The 19330-nt window shown below is 45.4% G+C and overlaps 1 protein-coding gene and 1 long non-coding RNA gene across 2 annotated transcripts in view; one reads left to right on the forward strand and one right to left on the reverse strand.

Annotated features, from left to right (window-relative positions):
* Nucleotides 1-19330, forward strand: part of BMERB1 (bMERB domain containing 1) — a 123340-nt gene that overhangs the window by 30798 nt on the left and 73212 nt on the right. The window lies entirely within an intron of this gene.
* LOC311586697 lies at nt 3418-6642 on the reverse strand. The gene is made up of 2 exons (XR_014775625.1): nt 6558-6642; nt 3418-4241 (listed from the first exon to the last, which is right to left on the reverse strand). It is a non-coding gene; the product is annotated as an uncharacterized lncRNA (long non-coding RNA).

The following is a 19330-nucleotide window of genomic DNA, read 5'->3' on the forward strand; positions in this document are numbered from 1 at the left end:
CCCACATTACTCGAGACAAGGAGGAACACTTCCTTCACAGTGATGAAGTCAAGGGGCTCAGTGGTGAGGAGCATTTGTTGTGCAGAGTTTAGATGTCAGTATGCATGTAACAAGCCAGGCCTGGCCTGTATGTGCTTGTAACCCCTGGGCTGTGGGAGAGGTGGAGATAAGAGGATTACTAGCATTGTTGGCTGCCAGCCTAGTTCAAAACAAAACAAAACAAAACAACAAAAACAACCAACCTTCCCCACCTCCCAATAGCTCCAAGTTCAGGAAGAGATTTAAAGGGAGCAGGCAGAGTGATAAAGACATCTGACGCCCTCTTCTGGCCTCTATGGGTACTTGCACACATGCATAAGAACAGTTACAACTCACATGCACTGAACCACAAAGATAGAAAGGAACCTTAGGATGAGTTGTGCGTGTCTTCAGATACATTCCTCACAGACTTCCCAGAATTTTTACCCAATAGCCTACTCTCCGCACTAGTCTAAAGTGTCAAGTACACCCTAGCAGCAGCCTTAATCGAGTAAGGAAATCCCTCTGGACTAAAGAAACAAGAAAGGGTGTATGCTGTTAGTCTCAGGTATAGCGGTGATATTTAAAAGCTCACTTCCTACATCTTTCTTTCAAAAAATGTTTTTGTATGTGTTATGTGACACAGGTGTGTGTGTGTGTGTGTGTGTGTGTGTGTGTGTGTGTGTGTGTGTATGCACGTTCCTATCTGTGTGGGTGTACTGTTATGGAGACCAGAGGCTGACTGGTATCCTTGGTTTTCTCCACCTTATTCTATATTGGCACAGGGTCTCCATACTTGAGCTCAGGACTTACTGATGTGTATAGTCTAGTCAGCTTGCTCCTGAGATCCCCTGTTACTGAATTCCAAGCACAGGGCATTTCTGTGGGTGCTGGGGATTTGAACTGCAATCCCCAGGCCTGTTTGGGAACAACAGGAAAACATTCAGACAGGAAGGAGCCCTGGGCTCAGCCAGCCAGGGAAAGTACTGACTATGCAGCTTCCTGGGGAGTAGGAAGCAGCTTGCAGTGTCCTGGGCCTTCAGCAAAATTCACTGCCGACACCTGCAGCTCTTTGCTGCCCAGGCCTCCTTCCCCTCTTCCTGGCTCCATTTTTTTTTTTTACACCAATCCATTCAGCTCAGAGATATCATTCCTTGCCACCTGTGTCCTGAGTTCCAGGAGCTGGAAACAAAACAGCCACTACTCAGCCACTAGCTTCTTAGAATAAACCACACAAATAGAAAAATAACTTTAAGGTGTGGTTAGTACATTGAAAGAAAAGCCCAGGGAGGGTTGCCAGGTTTGGGATTTTGGATTTCAGATAAACAATAGGTAGTTTGGAAAGTTAAGTATGCCTCATGCAATATTTGAGATCTACTTTAAAATGTTGCTTATCTAAAATCAAAGGGAACTGAGCGAACTCTAACTTTCATGTGTTCAGCCTGGCAGCTTCAACTCCAAGATGCCGTGAGTCACATGACTAGAGGACCCCAGCCAGTCTGGAGCACAGTGAGGGCAAGGTGTGGCCGAAGTGATGAGATGCTGGACTGGGGTGGGGGTGGGGCACCGTGGGGGTGGGGGTGGGGGGCAAGGTGTGGCAGAAGTGATGAGATGCTGGACTTGGGGGGCGGGGCACGGGGGGGGCAAGGTGTGGCAGAAATGATGAGATGCTGGACTGGGGTGGGCGGGGCACAGCGAGGGCAAGGTGTGGGGGAAATGATGAGATGCTGGACTGGGGTGGGCGGGGCACAGCGAGGGCAAGGTGTGGCAGAAATGATGAGATGCTGGACTGGGGTGGGCGGGGCACAGCGAGGGCAAGGTGTGGCGGAAATGATGAGATGCTGGACTGGGGTGGGCGGGGCACAGCGAGGGCAAGGTGTGGCGGAAATGATGAGATGCTGGACTGGGGTGGGCGGGGCACAGCGGGGGGGGGGCGGCGCAAGGCGGGGGCAGGGGAAGAGGAGCAGGCGGTGGGCACAGGGAGGCCTCCCTTGAGCTCCATCACAGATACTTAACTCCCTGGATAATAGAGGTGAGGAGAGAAGCAATTAGGAAGTGATTGAATCTATTTCATATTTCAGAAGGGACAGTGCACAAGTGTCAGGTGCAGTGACTAAGGGTTTTAATTCTAAGAGATACGTCAGGGGAGCAGGGCCCAGGACACACTCAAGTCCTCTGTGGCCCCAGTAGGCAGGAAATTCTGAGGCAGTGACCATACCATGGCCAGCACATCACCTCAGGCAGTCTTTGCATCTGACTTTGCCCTTCAACATGTAACAGAGTTTCACAACCTGAAAAGGCTTAGGAAGTTTGTTCTTGTCTGAATTTGTTTGTTTGTTTGTTTGTGGGGCTGGAGGTAGCAGCCACCTGGGTAAGCTGCCAGGTGAGCATCGTCCTGCTCAATTACATGCCAGCTCATCTTAGTTTCAATATAAAGTGCAACATAGAAGCTGCTCAGGTAATTCAGTAGGCGCTTAAAGATGCCATGGAGGGGCAGAGGCAGTAGGGTCCCTGGGCTTGCTAGCTAGCAAGCCTTGGGGAGACATAGTACGCGAGCCCTAGTGAGAAACAGGCTTAGTGAGAGACTGCCTCAAAAAGAAAAAAAAAAGGTGGAGATTTATAGAGCATGGTACCCAACATTGAAGTCTGACTTAAACATGCTCTCCTATGAGCACTCAAACACATACACACACAAATAAAAATAACAGTGTAGCCCGGCGTGGTGGCGCACGCCTTTAATCCCAGGACTTGGGAGGCAGAGGCAGGTGGATTGCTGTGAGTTCGAGGCCAGAACAGCCAAGGCTACACAGAGAAGCCCTGTCTCGAAAACAAAACAAAACAGTGTAATTGATCTGCCAGAGAGAAGCTATTGAGAGAAACCTTTTAGCAAACCACTAGGTGGCAAGGACTCATGAGCATCCTTACATGGCTGGAAGATGTCCGGTGGGCTGGACCACAAACCCCGCCACTTGGCAGCCAGCCAGCCACCTGTAGAGCAGAGCTTCCCAAGAGCGGTAAGCCCCACAGTGCTCTGGCAATGCCTGGAGACATAGATGTCTCAAGTTGGCTAAGAGATTCTCCTAGCATCCCATGGACAGAGGCCACAGATGCTGCTAACAGTGCAGTACACAGAATCACCTGTCTCATTCCGTAGCCTAGGCTGGGTTTGAACTCACTGGCTGGCCTTAAACTCCTGACAGTCCTCCTGCCCTGTGTTCATGAATGCTACAATGACAATCACGAGCTACCAGTCAGGCTTGATATTTTATAATAACCTTCTTTCTGGAGATTCTTTGTCAGAATTCTCTAGTTTTTCATTTGTTTCCAGAAAACATGCGGGCCGGGAGTGTTGATGCAAATTTAATACTTTAAAAAATAAGATAAGCCAGGCAACAGATATTAGATGAATACATTTATTAAATGAGCATGGGGAGAGAAGGAAAGGGAGAGGGGGAACCCCAGAAGAGGGAGAGACAGAGACCAAGACAGACAGGCACAGAAGAGAGAGGGGAGGTAGGTAAGGGAATAAGAGAGATGGGGGCGGAGTAAGAGAGAGGGGCGATGTAGGTCTGTCCTTTTATATACTAGGCAGGGCCACGCCCCCCGTGGCAGGTAGGCAATGACAGCATGGCAGACTGAAGCGGAATCCTAACATTCCTCCCTTTTCCTATAATTGAAAAATGAGGAACTTTGGATTGTTTTTATGTAAGGTAAGTTAAAATATATTAAATGTAGGTTAACTGAAAGCAGCTCTTGGCTGTCATGTAAGGGGAAAAGAGAGAGAGAGAAAACAACAGCAGCAACAACAAATGTCTGGATGATATGGTAAAGGGGAAGAAAAAGCTCTGTCCTGAAAGTTCAGGGTAGAGGGCAGGGTATGTCAGCCATGTCCTGCAGCAGATAGGGACCAAGGAATGCTGGGAGAATCTGGAGCTGTTCGTCCTAGGTCTGTAGCACATCATTTCATCCTTTTTGTAAATGGATAAGGAGTGACGTAATCAATGTCTTTGACTATTCCTGCTGACAGTAGGGCAGTGACAGGGGGTTAAAAGGCTGAAATGTTGGCCAGGTTCTTAATGAACAGGCTGTTCCATTTGCTGTCCAGGGTCTGAGAACATCTGCAGCTGGGAAGGGCAATGCAGGTCCAGCTGACACAATCTGTGGGGTTGGACTGGAGCACCTGTGGGTAGCTGCTTTGGCGATGCAGGAAGTCTGGCAGGATACTGGAACATATATGTGGGCAGAAGACAAAGATAGTGGGTTAGGGAGAAAATTCCCTTTTGGTGTACATTTGAAACTCTTGGGAGAGCAAAAAGAAAAGGCTTGAAAATAATGAAAGAGCCAATGCTCGAACATTTTGGGAGAGCAAAGAAAGTTTGAACATGGGGACCTTCCATTTTACCTGATTGTTGGCAATAATTAAAAGGCTTTAGTTTTGGATCTGTCCAAGTTTGGTTGCAGAGGCATGTAAACTTAGCAGCCCTTAATGTGGGTGCAGGGATGTGAAATTCCCAGAGAAGCCTGGAGAAGTGGCGGATGGACTGTTTCTCATGGGGAGGTGAAGCCAGTGATCCATTAGGGCATCCCCAGAAATGGATTGTGACTCCAAAGACAGGTACACAGACTGTTCCAGCAACTCATCAGTGCTGGTCAGCTACCAAAAGAGCACAGCTCCGCAGTTGTGCTGGCCCGGGGACACAGCCACCAAGTGCACTACGATTTTTTGGAGGCCAACTGGTGACAGGGGAGACTGTGTTGGCTGTGTCACCCAGTGCGAATAGTCCTAGTTGTAGGTCAGCGAGAAGGACCAGCCACAGTCACGCACACTGAGGTTGGGTACCTCCTCTCCCAGTGGACCAGAGAGGTGATGACGCGGCCTCATGCACAAAGGGAAGTGTATCCCCAACCAGGAAGGGAGAATTCAGCTCATGTTCGGTGCAGAAAGGTGGCAAAAAGGAACTTAGGGAGAAGAGAGCCCCAAAACCAGGGAAAGGGGCAGGAATTCCACCCTGAGAGATAGGCGATAGGTGAGAAACTGAGGCTTTGGGTTGGCAGCACTTATCTGGATTCTGTTTGACCTGAGAGATGGATTTCTTGTAGCTTACAAGAATCCTTTTAAGTTCATAAAGGGAGATAAATTTAACACATGTTAGCATCATCATTGTTTAAAATATACAGTGAAATACACACTGTTAGACATGTGCACCGTAGGAGTTTTTGTTGTAGCTGAGACCGTTGGGAAGGCTCCTCTCAGGCTTTAAAGATTTTTAAATTACTTTTACCAGTTCCTATATGGAGGTTTAGGAACCACCCCCAGCCTTTTAGTTAAGATGGCAATGAGACCACAGTCTATCGTAAGAACATTTAGAGAGATAAACTTTGTTTATAGTTTGAAGCTATGTATAACACAATCTATAAAAGAGAAGAACAATTTTTGTATGATCAATAACATCACATTTAGAAAATAAGGCTAGATTTAAGTTTTAACATTGTAAACATTATACCAGATTAATTGACCAGGAAGCTTGCAGGTGCCCTGTGGAAGAAACAGCATTTATTTTGTTAGTTTGAATAAACCTTTAAAACCTTGAAATTAAAAAAAAATTTTTTTTTTTTGAATCAGGGTACAATAAAGATGGGACTTGTTGGTTTCTTTATCTAACAGGAGATAAGCAGAGGTTAATTATGATTAAGAAATTTTATAAATGATGTTTTATATCATATGGTCTAAACATTACACCCAATAAACAAATTATAAATATTTAGATAAGAGTTTACAGTGCAATCATATGGTTTTGTTTTTGTTTTTGTTTTTTTGTTTTTGAAAGCAGAAAAAGAAATCAGAGACAATTCTTATTTTTAAGAGTTGGAAAGTACAGTCTTAGAGAAATGAGGCCAAGTTTTAAAACAGAGAGTGTGACTCTTTTAGCTGGGGATTTAGCAAGCAACTGCAGCTGCTGCGTAGAGGAGGTTAAGTCCGCCCCTGGCCTTCCCTCGGGCAGGTGGGATTTGAGGAGTAGAGACCATACAAATGCATCTCTGGCAGACCTGCTGTGGGAAAGGGGGGGTGGGGGGGCGGGTCCGCAGGGCAGCAGCAGGAAGCTAGCGGTCATGTGGCCAGGCCATGTGTAAGAATTTTTAAAGAAGGAATTTGGGGTTAAATTTAAACAAGTGGCAACAGAGAATTGGAAGGGAATTAACAGGCAGTCCTCATTTGGGGGCAGCGCGCATGCACAAGCTGACCATGAAGCAGGGAGTGCCGGTAGCAGGCTCGCTGATTCAAATCACACAGCTTGCAGAGGGTAACCTGGCCGCCCGAGTGCACCGGGTGGGGTGCAATCTCTGTTCCCACCCGACTCTAATGAACCGTGCAATGTAGCAGTGCAGCAGCATCTTTTTTACTTGGCTTGGCCCAGCTCCCAGACCATGCCCGTGTGCAGGCAGCAGGGACAGGAAGCCCAGTGCCCGGGTGCTCTGGCAGCTAAGTTTAGGCTCTGCAGGGCTGGGGGCAAACCGTGATGAAGAGAGCATCTGTTTACCTCAGTGGCAGTCTGAAAAGCTGGCCAAGATGGCTTCTTCACAGGTGGCCTGGGGCAAGTGCAGCTAGGGTAGTCTGAGTTCCAGCCAGCGGCAGGGCAGCCGGAAGTGAGAGAGCAGCAGAGTACTTTAGAGAGAGGAATTTGTTGCGGACAGTAAAGGGGGATGGGATTCCCCTGTGAAGACAATGCAATGGTCCTTTGGGTTTCATATCCCAGGTTCCGGCCTTAATTTAATAATTAAAAATATGATAATAAGATGCCAGGCAACGGATATTAGATGGACAATTTTATTTATTTATTTATTTATTTATTTATTTATTTATTTTTGGTTTTTTGAGACAAGGTCTCTCTCTGTGTTAGCCTTGGTCATCCCAGACCCGATTTGTAGACCAGGCTGGCCTCGAACTCACAGTGATCCACCTGCCTCTGCCTCCCGAGTGCTGGGATTAAAGGTGTGTGCCACCACGCCCGGCTGGAGACATTTATTAAAATGAGCGTGAGGAGAGAAGGAAGGGGGGGAGGGGTACCCCAGAGAGAGAGAGACAGAGACAGTGACAGAGGAAAAGGGAGGGAGAAAGAGGGAGGGGCAAGGTAGGTCTGTCCTTTTGTATACTGGGCAGGGCCACGCCCCCACCCCACCCCCACCCCCCCAAACCCCCCACCCCCCCACCCCCACCCCCGCAGGTAGGCAGTGACATCACAGGCTGGCGGACTGAAGCAGAATCCTAATAGCACGCCTTTAATCCCAGGCAGAAAAAGGATCTCTGTAAATTTGAGACCAGTCTGTCTTCACTAGGTAGAGAATTCTGGGCCAGCCAGGACTACTACATAGTAAGACCTTGTCTGAAACACACACACACACACACACACACACACACACACACACACACACACACACAAATAAAACAAAGAAAGAAAAAGGGAACTTGTAATTACCTTCAGACCCTTCTCGTGATTCAGTTAGGCTGGCCAGCCAGTAAGCCCCAGGAATCCTCCTTCCTAATGCTGAACTGATGTATGTGTGTGTGTGTGTGTGTGTGTGTGTGTGTATCACATATATGAGTTTAACCATGGCTTAAAGGATGTGTTCTGAATAATCCAACAATAGTTGTCTCCTAGAAGGATAAAGGCCCCTAGTTGTTCAGTCGGCTCATCTCAGCAGCCCAGTCTGGGGCTGGAATCGTAGGTAAGTCTTGGAGAGCTGCCGACTTCCAGTCTGCATTGGAATCTGTAAGAAGTAGGTTCTAAGCCAGTGAAGGATTGATTGACACAATAATAGGATGGATGAACTTGTCAGTAAGAGTGAGAGCAAGCAGGCGAAGAAGCAGGAGCTCCCTTCCTCCACATCCTTTCATGTGGCCTCCACCAAAGGGTACATCTGCTGACCTCAAGTGATCTAGATTTAGTGTGGCTCTCCCACCTCCAATAATCCAACCAAGAAAAATCCCTCACAGCTGTGTCCAGCTGCTTGCTTTTAGTTACTTCCAGATGTTGCTAGGGTGACAACCAAGATTATCCATCACAAGGCTAGCCCTTGTCAACTTGACACACCATCACATGTCCTTATATAATGCTTAATTTCCAAGTGAAAATAATGATCAAGTCATAACTACACCTAGCATGATACTCTTGTCTCCACTTTCCTAATGCTGGTATTACAGGCACACACCACCACACTCACAGATTTTCTGTGGTGCTTAGACACATACACCACAACACTCAGAGCTTTTGTGGGTGCTTAGAAGGATACCACCACATTCAGAGCTTTTGCGGGTGCTTAGAAGCACACACCACCACACTCAGAGCTTTTGTGCGTGCTCAGAAGCACACACCACCACACTCAGAGCTTTTGTGGGTGTTTAGAAGCACATACCACTACACTCAGAGCTTTTGTGGGTGCTTAGAAGCACACACCACCACACTCAGAGCTTTTGTGGGTGCTTAGAAGGATACACCACAATACTCAGAGCTTTTGTGGGTGCTTAGAAGGATACACCACAATACTCAGAGCTTTTGTGGGTGCTTAGAAGCACATACCACCACACTTAGAGCTTTCCTGGGTCCTTGGAAGCACACAGCAGCACACTCAGAGTTTTTGTGGGTGCTTGGGATCTAGTTCAAAGCACTCTAATGACTGAACCATCTTCCCTAGGCCCAAGGCTCTTCCTCTGAAAGGTTCTACAACCTTTGGGAATGTGCCTTTAATACATAGACCCTCTCCGGGACCTTCCAGATCTAAACTACAGTGTACATCAATATTGCCAGAAGATGGTGGTGCACATTTTTAATCCCAGCACTCAGAGGCAGATGCAGGCAGATCTCTGTGAGTTAGAGGCCAGCCTGGTCTACAGAGAGAGAGTTCCAGGACAGATAAGCAGACAAGGTTGTACAGAGAAACTCTGTCTCAGAAAACCAAAACCAAACAAACAAACAAAAAAAGAAGGTCATCATAAGTCAGTGAATAAAATATTTTTCTAAACCAATACCAATATTATAAAATATGTTTGGACAGAAGAACTTTCAGAGAATAAAACAGACCGATATGTTTTCATGTAATAGAAGGTGAAAGGTCACTGCTGTGTGCTGGGAATTTGAATCAAAACTAAACCTGGAGAGATCAATATATCCTGAGTTTTGCTGTAACAGGAAAAAAGACTGTACACAACACTCTGAAAGGCTGTTAAAATACTCCTGTCCTTGATAGTCATGTCTTTCTGTGAAGCAAGAATTCATCTCTTATCAGACAATGTGCTACCACACAGTGAACATGGAGGCAAGCCTGAGACGTCAGACAGACAAGAGAGAAACTGAACTTTGGTTTTCCAAAGTGCTGAGATTATAGCTATCTGCTGCCATGCAGTCTGTGCAGTTCTGGGGATGTTAACATGTTAAGAGTATATATCAAGTAAAATGAATTAGTAAAGATTTATAACGTTTCTCAGTTTTAATTTCTGATACTACAAATATTGATAAATGTCAGTATTGGTGATTGGAGCTGAGCATTGTTAAGCCAAATACCCCGAACAGAAATGCTTCAAATCACAAACTTTTTAAAATAAAGATTTATTTATTATTATATATACAGTGCTCTGTCTGCATGTTACACCTGAAGGCCAGAAGGCATCAGATCACATTACAGATGGTTGTGAGCCACCATGTGGTTGCTGGGAATTGAACGCAGGACCTTTGGAGGAATAGTCAGTGTCCTTAACCTCTGAGCCATCTCTCCAGCCCAAATCACAAACTTTTTGAGCACTGACACTATGGCACAAGTGCAAATTCCTGATTTCTTCTGTGTCATATGTTGCAATCAAAACTTGAGTACACCGAGGGCTGGAGAAATGGCTCAGAGGTTAAGAACACTGGCTGTTCTTCCAAAAGTCCTGAGTTTGCTTCCCAGCAACCACATGGTGGTTCATAACCATTTGTAATGAGATCTGGTGCCTTCTGAATACTGCATAAGTAATGAATAAGTAAATATTTAAAAAAAAAAAAACTTGAGTACACCAAGGGGCCTGGAAGATGTCTCTGATAAGCCTGGCAACCTGAAATCAGTCATGGTGACTGCCATCCTCAGTGCTATGGCACCTGTGCCCTCTATTGATATTCTGGTGGCTTCTGAAGAAGGCGCCCTATGCAAAGACTGAGCCTGAGGGGAAGCAGCTGGAACGAGAAAGCTAAGAGCAGAAGAAGCGTAACTTTTAAAAGGATATATGCCAGGAGTAATGGTGCATGCCTTATGTAATCCCAGCACTCAGGAGTTCAAGGCCAGCCTGATCTACCTAGCAAGTTCTAGGACAGCCAAAGCTGATAGAGAGACCCTGTCTCAAAAAAATCCAAAACGAAACAAAATAGTGTGTTTGTATGTGTGTGTATGTATGAGTGTGTGTGTGTGTGTGTGTGTGTGTGTGTGTGTGTGTGTGTATTTAAAGGCAGAAGAAAAGGAAGCAGCTGGTTGCTTTCCACACTCAGCAACAGGGAGATGAGTTGACTCCTGATTCCAGGGCATCTGGAAGCTGAAGTGACTCACTGCTACCTCCAGTTTAACAGCTGGAGGAGAAGGGTCATCTACAGGGAGCAGACAGAGGTGGTGACTTCCAGGGGTTCCCATGTTTGTAGGGAGTTAGAGAGGGTCTGAAAATAGCATGTATTGCTCATGTTCCAAGTTAAAAAATGAGTGCAGGTAAAAATAATCCTTGCAATTCCATTTATTGCAATGATTATAGATCCTGCTTTGGTGGAGTATTGGTGTGTCAAGATTGCATACGTTACCTTGTTAGTCCTCATGAGAACAAAGGAGGTTCTGGTTTGTTTTAACCCCAAAGTGGGAGGAGGAAAGCCACAAACCCAAATCATCACGGCCAAATTTAATCAAAGTAATTAATTAAAACAAGCTTTTAAAATTTGGATACATGGAGTGTCTCCTCCTAAAGTTCTAGAGATCAGCACTGGATATGAGAAAGGCAAAGTTTTTATAGCTCAGGGGAAGGGGGTGTCCAAATGGGGGATTTGCTGGGCAAAATATGTGAGGTTTCAGGAGTAAAATGTAATAAGGTAGTCAAAGCAAGGTAGTCATAACAAGGCAAGGCTGCAAAATGGTCTTTACAACCTCTTGAGACAAAAATATGGTTGTTGTTTCCTCGAACAAGGCAGTTCAGAACCATTTGTAGTTAAGGTTTGGTATAGCCCAATCCTTGAGAAACAGAGATTTAGTTATAAACAGGAATGGGCCTAGTTTGTTTTTACTGTAAGATGGCTTTTAAACCCAAAATGGAGGCAGGCTGATTCATCATTCCCCCTTGTCTTATGTGTCCCTATCAAATCTTTGACAGGGTCTTAATATTCTTTATCTAGGGGGTGGGGTGGATGACAAAGTTTGTAATGCATCGAAAGATGCACGTCCTGTTTATAAAGGTTGTAAAGACCATTTTGCAGCCTTGCCTTGTTGTTATGACTACCTTGCTTTGACTACCTTATTACATTTTACTCCTGAAACCTCACATATTTTGCCCAGGTGTTGTTAGCATGATGTTTTTAACATGATGAGAAGCATCTCTAAGTCTATACTTTGAAAACAACCAGAGGAAAATTTAGATCTTGGGCTTATACTTGGGCTTATACTTGTTTAGCTAGCATAGAAGGAACAAAAATGTTAAGGCCATTATAATCTCGGTAAACCAATAATTACTATAAATAGCCATTTTGTCTCCTCTGCCAGAGGAGTTGATCCTTCTGATCCACTATTCCTGACTTCCGTTGAGGATGAGGAGCGATGTATGTCTTAACTCCTTCCTGCTGAAATGAGGACGATATTGTTAGGGCCCAGGAAGGCTGGAATGTTAGTGAGAGGCCAGGAGGAGATTCAGGCCATAGGCACTCATCACAAGCATCTGCTTGGCTGACACAGCTGGAGCAATCACATTGACTGGGCTGGTCTACATCAGCTTTTTACCAAGTCCAGGGCTGTCTAATTTTATAGTGCTACCTGGGGCTAGTGTGGTGTCGACGACCTTTGGAGCAGTTTGTAGTCCATAGTTGATTTCTGGATAGTGTTTACCAGGCAAGTGGAACTCTGCCAAGGCAGATATATGACAGAAATCAAAGTTAAAGAACTTAAAGGAAACTTGTGTTTGGAGCTTTCCCCTCAAGAATAGGCAATGGTCTGGGAAGCTTAGCCTGTTGACAGGAGTGCTTATCTGGATCCATTTGACCTGTGCGTGGTGGGTCCAAGTCTTACGACTTTCTTGATTTCCAAAAGCTTACATTATCATTGTGTGTAATCTGTACTGAAATCCAGAGTGTAGAAAAAGTAGCCAACAGACATTTGTAAAACAGCTGGGTTAGACTCATGCTTTTGAGTCATAGCAAGAGCTATGGCTCAAGGTTAAAATATCCAGAAGGCTGGATATATAGATTGGGCAGGGGTGTTGTTAGCACGATGTTTTTAACATGATGAGAAGCATTTTTAAGTTTATACTCTAAAGACAACCAGAGGAAAATTTAAATCTTGGGCTTATGACTGATACTAATAGCAGCACCAGGAGTATTGATAACTTATCAGAACTCTATTGAACTTTTGAAATCTTAGTACAACAATAACATAAAGTAACTTGTATCATATACCTTAAATCACTTTTTAGATCCTCATGACTTATTTAGACTTTAGTATTTTTTTTAAGATTTCATTTATTTATTTATTATGTATACAGTGCTCTGCCTGCATGCATGCCTGCAGGCCAGAAGAGAGCATTAGATCACATTATAGATGGTTGTGAGCCACCATGTGGTTGCTGGGAATTGAACTCAGGACCTTTGGAAGAACAGCAGAAAACAGTCAGTGCTCTTAACCTCTGAGCCATCTCTCCAGCCCTAGACTTTTGTATTTTTAGATGTTTATAGCATACACACTTCAGCAAAACTTTGAGACACTGTACGATCCAGCACTGCCCAAGATGCTAACAAGGTTGCATGCGTTAATGGCAGAATTATAAACACCTGGCCGAGAGGTGACGGCAGAATCCTAAATCAGAGGCCAAGGATCCTCTTTCTCCTTCCTATAAGGAAACATCCACAGAACCAATTTTAAGGAGCTTTTGAAAGTAGTGATAGCCGCTTGGATGGTTTTATAGTAGAGGACGACCCTCCACAATCCGGAGAGAGAGAGAGAGAGATGAAGGTTTGGAGTTTGCCTCTTATCTTAGACTTGGCTAATGGTCTCAGCCTGCACTGGTTACTGTGATAGAGGGAGGGAAGCCCCTGATGATGGAGGATTCTGATTGGTCAGATTCTGGGTGCAGAGGTATGGCCTGGCCACTCAAGCCCTCATATTTCCCCACCCATTCAAATCTCATCCACGCCCCCATCCCCCTTGCTAGTTCCGTCAGAGAAGGACCTTAAGAACTACCTCCATTTTGAAAGATGGGGCCGAGTAAACACTCCAACGTCTGTAGCCACTGTGGCCATTTCGGGAACTGGCTGTGTGACACCATCTCCCCAAGCTCCCTCCTGAGTGGAAGGCAGCAAGCTGAGTCAGTGGAGGGAAGCAGGGACGATGTTTGTTTTCTTTTTAAAAAGAAAATGAAGTGAAACCCAGAGCTGATTTGTTGCCCCCAGCTTGTCCTGAGCACCATTCTAGAATCTAACCTAGTCCATCCATCTGCAAGGCTGTCACCATGGGAGCTTGCCAAGTTCTTGTCCAGCTAAGGAAATGAACCCAGCAAAGCCATCATGTGAGAGGCCCATGTGGGTGATTCAGGTAATATGAAAATGGCTGGCTTGTTTTGCTTTTCACTGGGCAGTGTGTGCCCCGCAAGGATTTAGGTGTGAAAGGCTTAATTGGTAGTTTCAGGCACTTTGGGATGTTACCGGAGGTTTGACTGCTAGTTGAGGCTGGGTCTTGACAAGTCATCATATCACGGATACAGAGCCCAGGTTCAATCTGGGGCTCTAATGCCCAAACAAACATGAACAGAAAAACGCAAAGGGATGTGTTGGATCATGCTACCAACTACAGTTTAGGCTACAGAAACCTGCAAAGTTGAGACTATCTGCCCCATAGCACAGTCTAGTTTCTAGGTCATAGTGCAATGTGAATATTGGTTCCAGACTTTACAAAAAGTATGTCATCTGAACCTGCCTTAGTTTTGTCATCGGCAAAATGGGTCTAGAGAACTGTCTGAGAGGAGGATTGGAGGGTTTTTTTTGTTTTTTTTTTTTTTTTATGTACTGAGAAACAAAGTGCTGATGGTGCTTTCTGGTACATGGCAAAGGCTAAAAAAAAACCACAGCAATTACAGGGTTGGTGGGATGGCTCAGAGGGTAAAAGCTCGCTTCATGAACCTATTGACCCAAGTTTAATCCCCCCAACCCACACAAGAGTGGGAGGAAAAACCTATGCTACAAGAGCTATCCTCACAGACATATACATACACATATAACAAAAAATTTAATTAAAAGTAGTGATTGCTGTTACTACTGTCAAGTTTATTTCAATTATGGCTTGGACTATTTTTAACATTATATAGAATACAGGTGATGTAGTTTGTGACGCCATAAAAACGTGACTAAGTGACCATTATGGGATTGAATATACAATCACTGTTGCCATGGGGGTTATTATGTAAATTCCAGCTGGCACTTTTGCTTCATAACTTTAAAAGCCTCAATAAGCAGGCTTATATAAAATACTAGCAATCCTGTCCGTTTGACCTGGCAAGAAATATCAAGTGTTTCAGTAAGTTTGCCAGCACAGTATGAATGGATTTTAAAATTCTTTAATACCTTAGTTTATAAGAAACAAGTTAGAGATATGTATGTGTGTGCACATGCATGTGTATTTGTGTGTGTGTGTGTGTGTGTGTGTGTGTGTGTGTGTGTACATTTGGAAGCCGGAAGTCAACCTCTCATGTTTTCCTCCATTGCTCCCCATTCTGATATTTTGAGGCAGGGGGTTTCATTGGCCTGGAACACAGGGATCATCTCTGACTCCACAGAACTAGGTAATAAGCACATGTGATCACACCTGGCTTTGTCAGTTCAGTTCTGGGCATGGAACTTGGGTCATTTTATTGACTGAACTGTCACCTATCCCATCTTTGCTGAATGTCTTCAAACACAGAATACAGTGACTGGCTCACTTAGGAGAGGGACCTTTTCCTCAAGGGTTGGTAGTAAATATGTTTGCCTCCAAGGGCCATATGGTCCCCACCCAGACACTCTGCTCTGTTGTAGCACAGAACAGCCATTGCGACAATACATGACAAATATGCATGGCCCAATTCCAATGACACTTTCTTTATGGGCACTAAAGTCACAATTTTGTGGCATTTCACATCATGATCTGTTTTCCTCCCTCAACCATTTGGGAATGTAAAAAACCATTTGTGACTCAGAGGCTGAACAAAGAGAGGCAGGTGGTGGGTTGATTAGCCAGCACGTCATGGTTTCCAGACCCAGCTTTCGAAGATACTGTCTTCTTCTTCCCCACTTCTCTTTTTTTTTTTTTTTTTTTTTTTTTGAGACAAGGTCACATATAGTCCAGGCTGGCCTCAAGCTTGCTATGTAGCCAAAGATAACTCAGACTTCTAATTCTCCTACCTCCACTCTCAGAGTCCTGAGATTACAGGCATGTACCACCATGCCTGCTTTATACACTCATGGGAGCCAAACTCTCCAGCTGGACTCAAAATAGCTATTTCTGACGTGGCCTCTCAATGATTCATGCTGGAGATTTCTAGACTTGGGGTATGTGGGCAGCATATTCTACCCGCCACCACATCAGAGTCTAGGCTTTTCTACTCTTCCCCAAGTGTAACTGAGCATCTTCAGCATAACCCAGCTACCTGTCATTCTAGCCCATTTTGTTTTTAGGAGGGTGATGATGGTGCTTTGCTTTTATATGTGTGTGCATGTTCACATGTGCATGCACAGAAGTACACATGGAGGTCAGAGGTCATGGTCAGGTGTTCTTCGTTTTGTGTTTTGAGAAGGGGTCCAGAGCTCACGACCTTGTTAGCATGGCTGGCTGCCTCCACCTGAGAACACCAACAACCATGTGCTACCATACCCAGCATTTCTTAAGGGGTTTCTGGGGGCTCAGTCATGTCCTTATGTTTGTGTGGCAAGCATACTGACTAAGCCATCTCCTTGCCTTTCCGACTCTATTTTTACTGGAAATGACGTCATCATCTAGATCCAGTATCTTTTCTCTCCAGTTAAGCTGAGACAGTGCCACTCCCCACCCCACCCCCTATCCCCCCTCCCCCAGGCCCCACCACCACCACCATGACAGGTTCCCACCTCAAGAACTACCACGCAAGACACTTAACACAGTCTTCACTCAGTCCTGGACTAGGGCTTCGGACCCAGTTTAAAAGTCAGCTGTGATGTTAGGGCTTGTGTCGCAAAGTGCTCTGGATCCCTGGGGCTCAGCCTCCATTGGTGTATCTGTCCAGTGGCACTGTGTGGGAGCAGCACCCTTGGCAAAACACCTCACTCTCTGCACAGAACCACAGGACGCAGAAGCTATGGAGTCACCCATGCTTAAAGTGTCCAAAGCAATGACTAACCTCTCCTTCAGAGCACCGACCCTCTTCCCAGACTATTCTTATGGTCTGGGACCTTCGGGATGAAAATCCTGTCATCCACATGGGTTATCTCCTCGGTGGACATCCAGGCTGTGAGGAATTCAACCAGAAACATGTCTTCCAGGCTGAACAGTTTTTAAAACCTGAAGTCTGACTTTTGATGGTCCTAATCTCTTTCTGCCCAGATCACATTATAGCCTGTGAGCCTAGCTTTCTGAGGCGCTGTTCAGTTTCCCGGCCACCCCTTCCTGACCAGGGCCTTTGGCTAATTATTGAGTAAGTTTGTGAATTGGAAGTCGGGGAGTCATGGTGAAGATTCATGATTCACAGCTCAGGATGGATTTATAACTATCTGGATTCATGAAGGAAATTGAAAAAAAAAAAAAAAAAACAAGCCAGGAATAATAGAATGAACCATGATGCTGCAAAGCATTAGTTGTTTAAGCAGTCCTAATTGGCCAAATTATCTTCTTATTATACGGCTGTTTCCACAGTTTTAACTCAACATCCAGAATTATTGCATTCTCTCTCTCTCTCTCTCTCTCTCTCTCTCTCTCTGTTTTTTTCGAGACAGACTCTCAGGTAGTCCAGGCTGGCCTTAAACATGCTATGGAGCCAAGGATGACTTTGAACATTTGATTTTCCTGTCTTCACCTCCCCAAGCCCTAGGTTATAGGCATGGACTAGACCACCATGTCTGGTTTATGCTGAGAATCAAACCTGGGACTTTGTGCATGGCAGGTGAGCACTCTACCAAGCAAACCACATCCTCAGTCCCAGAACAGCTCTCTTGGACACTCACTTGTAAGGTCCCAAATGGCCTCAGAAACCAATCTGAGCCCTCTCGCTTAGGCCTGGGAGAACTGTGTTATAGTGGCCCAGTGACTCACTGAAGGCCATCTGTAAGTATGAGAGAAAAGACACTGGGTAATTCAAAGTGACATTACGCATGGTCCAGTAATCCAGCAGGACTCAAGTGTCACATCCTTTAGAGTCCCAGAGCGCCAGCTCAGCACCAACACATACATTATGCACAGGAAACCTTTTTAGAAATCCCATTTGGGAGCTGCAGCATCTGTCTGCCACAAAGTCTCAGAAATATTCCACACGTGATACATCTTTGTCCTGGAGAGGACGTTCAGAACAAGCTGGACGTCGTATGACAAATGGCTGCAAGGTGTCACGCAACCAAAGAAATAGGCAGACAGATGTGGTACCACACAGAACTCCATAGACACTGAGGCTTAGCAAGCAGGGTGTGTTATCTGCTCTAGGTCAGCTGTTTGAAAGAATCAGAGTCAGGATCGGGTCCAGGTCATTGCCCTTGAGCACCAGTGTGTGTGTCATTCAACCCGTTTTCTGTTCCTGTAACTAATGTACGAGGCAAAACAACTTAGAAAGAGAAAAAAAATAGGTGCTGAGGAGATGGCTCAGTTACTAAAGTGTTCGTTAGGCAAACATGAGGACCTGAGTTTGGATCCTCAGCACAAACATAAAAATCTATGTAAGATTATATTGTCAAGATTACAATCCCAGCATTGGGAGGTGGAGACCGGACAATCACCGGGGCTCTCTGGCCAGGCAGCCTTGCCTATTTGGTGAGTTCCAGGACAATGAGAGATCTTGACTCAAAAAACCCAACAAACCAAAAATGAGGTGGGGGCTGGGTAAGAGTTGCTCTTATAGGCTTGAGAGATGGCTCAGAGGTTAAGAGCGCTGACTGTTCTTCCAAAGGTCCGGAGTTCAATTCCCAGCAACCACATGGTGGCTCACAACTATCTATAATGAGATCTGGTGCTCTCTTCTGTCGTGCAGGCACACATGCAGGCAGAATAATGAATAAATAAATCTTTTTTTAAAATAAGGGTTGCTTTTCTAGATAATCTAGGCTCAGTTTCCAGAATCCACATAGCAGCTCACAACCATGTCTAGCTCCAGTTCCAGGGGCTCTGATTCCCTCTTCTGGCCTCTCTGGGCACAAGGCACACATGTGTTGTGCAGACATACATGCAGGCAAAACAACCATACACATAAAATAAATCTACAAAAGATTATTTAAAAAAAAAAAAAGCAAGGTGGTGGCTCCTGAGGAAAATTACCCAAGGTTGTTCTTTGGCTCCTATGTATATATGTTCACACATGCACATGCACACACACACACACACATTCACAAACACAGATTAAAATTTTGTCTTAGCTCAGTTTTGGAGGTTCAGTGTGTGCTTTGGGCTTGTGGCCTTCACCTAGGAAGGAGAGGAGAGGAGAGGAAGAGGAAGGCTTGGGGTTTCTCTGCCCCATCCACAGTCTCTAAACCTCAGCTGCACCTCTTAGGTGTCCAACATCTCCTGATAGAGCCCTTCTGGGAGCCAAGCCTTTAACACGCGGTGCTGCAGAGGATGCAAACCATAGCTCCTCGGATTACTTTGATGTCCTTGGGCACCTCAGATGGGGCTGAGAAACTAGAAACTCAGAGAAGCTGAAAAAATGTGGGGGCTAAGATAGAGAATAACAACTTCTGGAAGGATCTAGAGGTATCGTGGCTCCGCAGCTGTGATGTTTCCCTCACAGGTGAGTGAGCCGAAAGGTGCATTTTGGAAGCGTACGGTGCAGCGTGCTCGCTTCTGCTTGGGCCTCAGCTTCATCCTTCTTCTAGAGTCAGGGCTTGAGGGATAGAGCAGCCAGGAGCCT

This window comes from Acomys minous (genome assembly GCF_964271855.1).
Source record: "Acomys minous genome assembly, chromosome: 16".
NCBI lineage: Eukaryota > Metazoa > Chordata > Mammalia > Rodentia > Muridae > Acomys > Acomys minous.